The sequence below is a fragment of the Nicotiana tomentosiformis genome, chromosome 3 (genome assembly GCF_000390325.3).
Source record: "Nicotiana tomentosiformis chromosome 3, ASM39032v3, whole genome shotgun sequence".
Lineage (NCBI taxonomy): Eukaryota > Viridiplantae > Streptophyta > Magnoliopsida > Solanales > Solanaceae > Nicotiana > Nicotiana tomentosiformis.
Window position 1 is genome coordinate 54969490 of NC_090814.1, and position 10166 is coordinate 54979655.

At 35.0% G+C, this 10166-nt stretch overlaps 1 long non-coding RNA gene across 1 annotated transcript; it reads right to left on the reverse strand.

Moving 5' to 3' along the window:
- Nucleotides 1-224: 224 nt before the first annotated feature.
- On the reverse strand, nucleotides 225-5718 carry LOC138908745 (uncharacterized). The gene is made up of 3 exons (XR_011415150.1): nucleotides 5353-5718; nucleotides 4427-4532; nucleotides 225-464 (listed from the first exon to the last, which is right to left on the reverse strand). It is a non-coding gene; the product is annotated as an uncharacterized lncRNA (long non-coding RNA).
- Between the last annotated feature and the right edge of the window lie 4448 nt (nucleotides 5719-10166).

Consider the following 10166-nt stretch of genomic DNA (forward strand, 5'->3'; position numbering starts at 1 on the left):
CACAACTAAGCTTGATAGTGACTCGTGAGACCTAGGCAACCTAGTGCTCTGATACCAAATTATCACCACCCCGAATTGCCACCCTCAAGATTGTGATAGCGCCTAACATTTTACTTGCTAGGCAGGCCAACATAAGAATAGTTTTTAGCCATTTTTAACAAATCAAATTAACTAATACCAATTAAACTATAATAACTGAAATAGAACTGAAATAGAGTGTGAAAAGCCATAGCAACCGCAATATCTAGATACAATCCAGAACTGGTGTCACAAGTGCACGAACGACTAGAATATTACAGATAATGGTCAGAATGAAAGTAAAACTGTCTGAAATGAAATAAATAGCTAGGATAAGGTAGAAGGGAACTTAAGGGCTTCTAACGCCGAGCAGTTGTACCTCAAGTCTCTAATCCGGCAATCAATCCGACCAATCTACTGACCGCCGCTAGGACCGATTCCAAAATCTGCACAAGAAATACAAAGTGTAGTATGAGTACAATTGACCCCATGTATTATGTAAGTACCGAGCCTAACCACGATGAAGTAGTGTCGAGGCTAAGACGGGTCACTTACAATAACCTGTACGCAGTATAATAATAATAATAATAACAGGAAGGGAATACATGAAAGTAAGGCAGTTAACTTATGAAAATAAACTCAATCCTCGGAAGCGGTAAAACCAGAAACACCAGTACTCAGAATCTCGTATGAAAGCATCGAAAGCTAACACAGTACAACAATGAATACAAAACACACAATCTGTTGCGGCACGCAACCCGATCCCACCGTACAAATACAATCCTCCCTTATTTTACCATATCGATATCAATAATAAATGTGAAATCAGTTGCGGCGCGCAACCCGATCCCACCATATAATTAGAATCAAAATCATATTACTCCCTTATTTCACCATATCAAAAGCACATATAAAATTCATTACAGCGTGCAACCCGATCCCACCATATCAATATCAATCCTATCTTATTCCACTTGTTGCGGCATGCAGCCCGATCCATAATTAAAAATCAATAAATGTAACCAACTCAATAATTCAAATCACAAGAATCTCTATGATTAAAGAATATGAAAGCAAAGCCATAAAGGAACCTCGTACCAAATCAAGAAATGCTATAATTACTACTAAGCAACAAGACAAGCCAAATATATGACAGTTAAAGTGTACGAGTAAGACAATTAAGGCAAGTAGCAATTAATCATGGAAGTATGGAAGAAACGAATATTTTAATATGAGATAAATAAGAAACAAGTAGTGAGTTAAGGCATATGAGGCAATTAAAGCATGTAATAGATAAGACATGGAATAAAATAATTAATAAAATATGGAAAAGCATGAAAACGGGTATTTTTACGGTGTATATACACTCGCTACCTCGCATATATGCCACTATATTCTCTCAAATCAAGGTTAGACCCAACACTTACTTCTCTCCGCAAGCAAATCAAAGCTCAACCGGGGCCTTTCCTCTAAAATCCGCCTCCAAATCGATCAAATCTAACCAAAATAGACTCAATAACGTAAACTAATGATAGAGAAATTAATTACAATACATAAAGTTAAGATCTTTACACTTTTCCCAAAAAGTCAACAAAAGTCAACCCCATGCCCGCTTGGTCAAAACCCCAGATTCGGACCAAACTCATTTACCCATTCACTCTCGAGCCCGATTATGTAATTAGTTTCAAAATTCGACCTCAATTTGAGGTCTAAATCCCAAATTTATAAATACCCTCAATTCTTTCCAAATTCCTAATTTTCTACCATGAAAGAACATAGATTAAGGTTAGAAATTAATGGGTGTTGATGGAAATGGAAGAAAATAAGTTAAAGTACACTTACCTATGAAAGGGTAATGATATTTCTCTTCCAAATCGCCTCTAGGCCGAGCTCTAATGAGAAGATGGTGAAAAATGGGTGAAATCATGTGTTTAGGATATTTTAAATCACTCGCGTCAGGCCTTCATCGCGTTTGCGAAAGGCCCGACGCGATCGCAAAGCACTGTGGGCCAAATGGCCTTCATGTTCGCGAGATGTGCTCCGCGTTCGCGAAATGTGCTCCACGTTCGTGATGGTTCTTCCCCCATTACCATCGCGTTCGCGACCCAGGGACCGCGTTCGCGTAGCACACCTGCCTAGCCTTCCTATAGTCCCACAAACCTTCGCGTTCGTGTGTGGGTGGTCATGTTCGCGAAGGGTAAACCCTCCAAAGCTTCGCGTTCGCAACCTGTTCCCCACATTCAGGTAGGGTAAATCCCTCTTCAGCCCATGTTGCACTTCGCAATCACGGGAGTGTTTTCGCGATCGCGAAGAAGAAAGTACCATATGATAGCAGAAGCTCAAAAGCTAGAACTTTTCCTAAGTTCAAATCATCTATAGCCTATTTGAAATACACCTGAGCCCTCGGGGCTCCAAACCAAATATGCACACAAGTTTAAAAATATCATACAAACTCGCTCGCGCGATCAAAATACCAAAATAACACCTAGAACTATGAATCGGACACCAAAACGAATAGAATTTTTAATAAAACTTAAGAACATGTAATTTTTCAATCGGACGTCCGAATCATGTCAAATCAACTCCGTTTTGCACCAAATTTTGCAGATAAATCATAAATACTGTACTGAACTTATACCAAGATCCGAAACTAAATTCCGAACTCGGTAGCACAAAGTCAACTCACGGTCAAACTTAGAAATCCTTTAAACTTTTAAACTTCTAGTTTTCAACAAATTACGTTAGATCAAGCTAGGGACTTCTGAATTCGATTCTAGGTATACGCCCAAGTTCCAAATTACGATACAAACCCACCGGGACCGTTAAAATACTGATCCGGGTCTATTATACAAAACGTTGACCGTAGTCAACACAAATGAGTTTTAAGGTATGATTTCATATTTTCATCAATTTTGCTCATAACAACTTTCCGAAAAGAGGACATGGACTGCACACGCAAATCGAGAAAAGCTAAATGGAGCTATTCATGGTTTCAGAATACAGAAATGAAGAGTAAAATTATAAATGACCTAACGGGTCATCACAGAAATATTCTTGGACTCATCAACTAATATCCCAAAATAATCTCCATCCAAGTCATCAATTATAGCTTTCACGGTCTGTTGTATACAAGCACTCACAATATCCTTTTGAATTTTTGGCGAAGTCATCATATAATTTTTTATAGCATGTTTTAATATAACTCTATCTACATGTGGAAGCCTAATTCCAAGACATTCTAAAAGCCCTAGAAAAAGGCCTTTATTTTTTGAAGATTTACTTTCATCATGACCTCTAAAAGACAATCCGAAGTCCAAGAGAAATCTTGCAACATCGATTGAGGCATTTAAACGAATTCGATATTCACTTTTTTGTTTCTAAGATTGCCTTTCTAAAGCAGCTTGAATTAATTGAGATTGATTTGATAAGTCTAGCATTTTTTTAAAACACTTATGGTGGAGGCTATTTTACTTCACCAATATGTAGAGCAAGTGTTTCGGGACCTTTTTCCAAGCCTTAAAGCCGGTTTTTATGAAAGAGTCACACATGCTTCCATGAATATAATTATTTTTGAATAAATAACAACATTAATAAATTGCGGCATCTTTCTTCACACTATACTCTAACCATCTAGAATGCAAATTTTTAAACCAACCCGGACTAAATTGTCGCATTTTCTTCCCGAATAAAGTTTTAGAAAATTTGTAATCAACTAGTTGGCAAGGCACTCTTTGGATGTAGTGTTTTCTCACTTCATCCCGTATCTGGAGCTATATCGATCAATGTGTATTCTCTCTCCATGGTCAGGATTAAGTGATTTCACATCAAACTCCTCTACAATATGGGGGGAATTGTCTTTAAAACTAGAACTTGGTTGAGAAGAATTAAACCTCGTCAAAAATATGTCCATCTCAGTTCACATCAACAAAACTTCCTACAAAGCAACAATTCCAAGCAAAATAATATTTTAATATGATTAATCACACTCCTTATATTAATACTAGAATAGAAATAACACATAATAGAGGAATCACACCCCTTGTATCAAGAATAAAGCAAAGAGAATATTTCTAATAGGGGAATCACGTCCCTTCCATCAAGAACAGAACAAAAAAATATTTCTAATAGGGGAATCACACCCCTTCCATCAAGATTAAAGCAAATAAAATATTTCTAATAGGGACACCCCTTCCATCAAGATTAAAGCAAATAAAATATTTCTAATAGGGGAATCACACCCCTTCTATCACGAACACAAGCAAATATAATATTTCTAATAGGGGAATCACACCCCTTCTATCACGAACACAAGCAAATATAATATTTCTAATAGAGAAATCACACCCTTATATTTTAATATAAGTCATAACTATATTATTATTATCTTAAAGATAGAAAGAACACTTACTAATTTTTGAAAAGATATCCTTGAAATCCGAATACAGCTTGGTTTCAAATCATTCACTTCACTGATATATTATTTCAAATAGCATTAGCACAAAATCTTCAAATACCTAAGAAATTAATTTATTAAGATAAAAGAATTAGCATACCAACTAAAGATTTAACATCATGTAAATGTGCACCATGATTGTTGTCTGCTCAAACAATGAATTCAAAAACTAAAAGAATAATAGCGAATTCAAAAACTAAAAGAACAGTATCCTTGAAATCCGAATATAATTTGGTTTCTTGCGAGCATTATCTAGTATATTAAAGAATTTCAGAAAATTAAGTTAACAACGAGAGGAATCTACATGAGTACTTTACTCATCAATTATTTATTCAACTTCAGTACTACTAATTGGAATTTTATTTGATAGTGTTAGTAAAAAGGAATATTTTGAATGGGGAAGAACGTAAACCTGCTCATAACCAATCTAGGTCAACTGCTAATATAGGTCAAAATCACACAAATCGGTGAAGCAATATTTGTAAAAAGAAGAAAAACTTACTCAAATAATCAAAGATTTGAAGAAGAGTCTCTCTCACCTAATAAAACTGTGGGATTCGAAGTTCAAAGAGATGCAAAGAAGATAGAACTGAAAAAGAAAGTTGAAGTTAAAGTTGAAGGGAGGTAGGAAGGGTTTGTTTCTTGGAGAAAAGAGATTTGTTTAATTGTTCTCTGTTCGACTTCGGACCTTTGATAGGTTTAAAAAATATTAAGCTAATTAAGTATTAAGTTGACTATTATATAAAAATATTAAACTATAACTGAATTCAAAAAAGATAATATAAAAAAATAATTCAGTTGAATACTAAGTAATTAAATAATTATTGAATTTAAAAAAATAAAAATAAAATAATATAGACTGTAGGATCCCAAATTCGAACCTGGGTCGTCAAGCAAAAGAAGGCTCTTGAGCACTTCCACAAACTAACTCTTCTGTCCGGCCTTTATGACTCAGGGAGCCGCATAAATTATTTAAGAGGTCCTCCATGTATTAAAGATATATATAAATATATATACAATATATTTGCCGAGGTCAACGGATTTCGGTGACCCCCCATCCCTAACGTAGATCCCCCCTGATTGAATCCGTAGCCTAAAGACTACATCCGTCCTTGGTGATAAAGCAAAATGATGACACGTTGTGGTAGCGGTTCGAAATGCATGAGCACAAAGTTAAAACCTGGGATCAATGGAACCGTGACCGAAGCCGTCCATTCAAATCCGAAAGAAAGGCAACCAGAAGAGCATGCACCCAGAGCAGACTAAATACTTCCGTTATCGAACTCTGGTATACCCGGAGCCTTACTGAGATTGTGGCTCCCATATGTTACGCTATTGCAATTATCACTAGCGAAGATCTCGCCGTCCAACTAACCATACACTCAGTGTATAGGCTGGATACTAGGAACGAAAACTCTCCCCCCTAGGCTATAAATATCTTATTTTATTCACATGTAACAGATATTTGATTGCTCACAATACATTAGATTAGTGCATGCGTACTTACATAGTTTTCTACAAAGTTATCATTGTCATTATATCCTCTAAGGATTGTACTTCATTCTAGCATAGCCATATCCGAGATCAACACTCAATAAGAATTCATTTATTTCAATCTTAATTTCATTTTATTTTGTTATTGTTTTTCTTTTTATTATATGCACTTTGAATTAATTTGTTTGCTAGTGGTCTAAAATTATAAAATCAATTGTTTGTTCTAAAACTATTTTCTTAAGTTAAATTAAGGATGTCCAACGGGACGGGACGACCTGACCTGGCCCGATCCGCTAAGTGTTAGGGGGACGAGGGGTAGGGGTCATGGGACGTGGGACGGGACGTCCGTTTGGTCCCGACTACAGTCCAGCCCCGGCCCGGCCCCAGTCTGATGTCTTGCCTATTTGTGTTCTTAAATTATAGTCGTTGGTCAATTGCTCATTTTTTTAAAATAGCCGTTGGAAACGGAAAAAGACGGCTAGTTTAGCCCCTAATACCTGAAACATCCCCTACCTCCTCCCTCCCCCCACACAAATATTTATTTTAATCTTCAAGTTTATTAAATTATATATTTGGGCCTAATTTTAACTAAAAAATACTCTCCATCCTTCTTTATGTTTTCTCACAATTCTGTAATTTTGTCACTCTCTCTCTCTCTCTCTCTCTCTCTCTCTCTATATATATATATATATATATATATATATATATATATATATATATATATCATTCTATCTTCATCATTCTTTCTCTTTTTTTCATAATCATCTAAGTTTTAAGTATTTGGGCAAATATTTGTAGAAAGTTTCGAGTTTTAAAATAATTATTCAAGTATTTAGAGTAAGTATTTGTGTAAATTATTCAAGTTTTAATATTATGTCACGACCAAAACCGAAAGGCCGTGACGAGTACCCGAGTTCTATCTATCGAACACCCATAAACATTCGTCTAAGATATAAACATAAAATAAGTGTAGGTCATGCATAACGTCAGAAAATAAACTATTAATTTATATGAACAACCTACGGGGGAAAACATGTCCAAAAGACATATATACATACATATATATATTGTAGGGCGAAACGACAAGGCCACATACTATATAACTATACATGACTGTCTACATACCTCTAATAGAGTGTACAACTATATAAAGGAAGAGACTGGGCCCCGTCGTACCCATATATATATATATATATATATATATATATATATATATATATACACACACACCGTACCAAAACTCAAAGCAGCTCCGGATCAAATGGAGCACACCAACTCTCGCTGATCAAGGATCCTAAGAAGGGGGACCGTCAGCCTATCTACCTGCACCTGCGGGCATGAAACGCATCATCCCCATGCAAAAAGGGACGTCAGTACTAATAATATACTGAGTATGTAAAGCATAAAAATCAGTACATAAAAGACATAGATGAAACATGGGGTAAAGAATTCCACCTGTGAGTCTAAATAACTTTGTGAATCCTGAAACATTTATAATATCATGCACGTGCGTGTAAATATCGTATTATGCGTAGGTATAGGTGTACATAACATCATCAAGCCTATGAGGGCATCCCATCATATCATCTCGGCCACTGTGGGCAAAATCATCAACATATACCAGCTGATCAGGTGGTGGTATGTATATAACGCCTTAACCTTTTCTCATATCCCATATACATATAATATACGTGTATATAACGCCTTCTGGTCATTGGTCAATGTACATGTATAAATGCATGACATGCATAAGAAATACGTTAATAAGATTTCTCGAATATCATAAAATTTATATTCCTTTCGGATAAACTTTATCAAATACATATTTTTCTGGGACCCATGAACAGAAGATATAATAATAATTCACATGGGGAATCAAGAATATAGACACCCCTAGTATTTCTATGAATAGAGTCATTTATGAAAGTTGCGTATTTTGCTCGTTTCGTTTGTATCATTTAGATCATGCCAAAAAGAAAGAAGGGATAACCTTAACATACCTCAAGTCGTCAATGCAACTCAACAACAAGCTTATGAAAACTAGAGCGTCAACCCTATAGCAAAGAAATACGTGTACGATTTAGATGGCGGTAGTATATTACGTATCTCAAACGATAACTCGATTCTAAAATAAAACGGGCAGCAATTTCCCTGATTTTACTGCTCCCTCAATCCTACTATAGGCGAGATACAAACATAATACAATCAGCAACTTAAAACCAACCCTATTACAATCCGGGACCTTCAATACAACAAAACCCCCAAATATACCATAATACACCCAATCAACAAATTATCAATTAGCCTGCAATTACAACGACGAGCGACCAGCCTACTACCCTACCACATGTGGCGTTTCTCCATGCCATTTTTATCCTTCCAAACTCCATAAATCAGCAGCACAATAGACAGCCCAAAAGCAACACAAAACATCCCACAAAACAGTCCACTACAAATCAAATAACTCGAACTCACGGCTTCCAATCACCGTCCCGTGAGGTCTAACTATTAGAAAACGAATTTATCAACTTTTTTTGATATTTTAAAGCTTAAATACAGAAATTATAAATTTTTATTAACTATTAAATACATTCCAAAACTCAAACTATAAATAAAAAGAGAGGTGATATAGTGATACTTACGTCGTAGGGATCGTTCTGATGTTATCGCTTCTCGATTTCGTACCCGGGATGTTAGTATTATTTGAAGTTATTAGAGAGCTCAAAGACCGTTCTTTTATGGTGTCTCTGGTCAGATTCTATGTAAAATGAATTGAGAGAGAGAGAGACGAGTTAAAACATATTTATCAAACTTTTGAAAAGTCAAAAGGTGCTAGCTTGGGACCCTCTGATTCGCCCATTTTTCCAATGCTTATATCTTTTTATCCGGATATCGTATGAATGAACGGTTAAGAGCGTTGGAAATTACATTTTAATACTTTTAATTTGGTATATAATATGTCCCAAAAATACCTCATATAGCATACGAAATTTATTTCTCAAAAAGCTCCATTATATGGCAAATTCTTAGTCGATTTTTCTGCAACTTTAATTCGATTTTCCCCAAACTTTATGTATTTTGTCCAACCATCATATATAGTCATATTATGACTTTAAACTCATTTAAATCATGATTAATAAGTCTCATATTCATTATACGTCACCTTCGGACGTACATGGTGTAATTAATTATTGTACACTCATTTCATCTCTTAATTTTTGTATTTAATTTTTGTTTTTAATTATCGTATTTAATTTGTATTTAAGTTATAGTTCCTAAAAAGATATTAGGCAACATCCAACCCATTTTCTTAAAAAATAGTGAATGTGTTAGTTCTAGTAATAATCCTAACCCTCTTCCTAAAACTAAAAAATGTATAGAGGATTGTATTCATGTTGATGAAACTTCTTTTAGTCAGCCCCGGCTTTTATGATATTAATTCGGAGGAAATCTAGATAATGAAACTTTAGAAAGACATTTTGGCAATGATTTTGATATTAATGAGGAAGAAAATGAATTAAATAAAATACCCACTAATCCAGTTTCAAAAGCTCCAATTTAGACTCAATCTCGGTTTGGAGCTTTATCTCCCCTTGTACCTCCTACGAGGGGTAATATCGAGGCAACACGTTAGAGAATATCATTTATATGACAATTTTTTACTTTCACTAAAGATGCATGTGTTGCTACTTGCAAATCACTATTTACACATGGGACGGGTGAAAAACAGGTGGGACTGGAACACTTAGAAACTAAACACAAAGCTATGTGGATACAAGCTCAAATAGATGCTGAAGAGATGCCGGATCCTAGTGGCACTTCTGGTGCTCCTACTGGATCTGGCGGAGGTTTGAATTATGTCCAACAACAATTTAACCCTACTATTGGTGATGTACAACATCCCTATAATAAATATAGAGATCAAAAAAATATAGCAAAAATAATTGTTGTATGTGGCTTATCTTTTACTTTTCTTTCTTACCCCCGGTCCCTGTGCATTATATACTAAAATATTTTGTCACAGTCTTTTTTATATATTTTATAATTTCTTACTTATCTTCTTTATAGTTTATTAATTTTAAAGTTTATTAAAAAAAGTAGTCGTTTCAAGTATGCCGACTTTAAAATATTAGTCGTTGCCAATTTTAATACTTTTAGTAATTTATAGTGCTTAAATATATATATTTAAAAAAGAAGAATC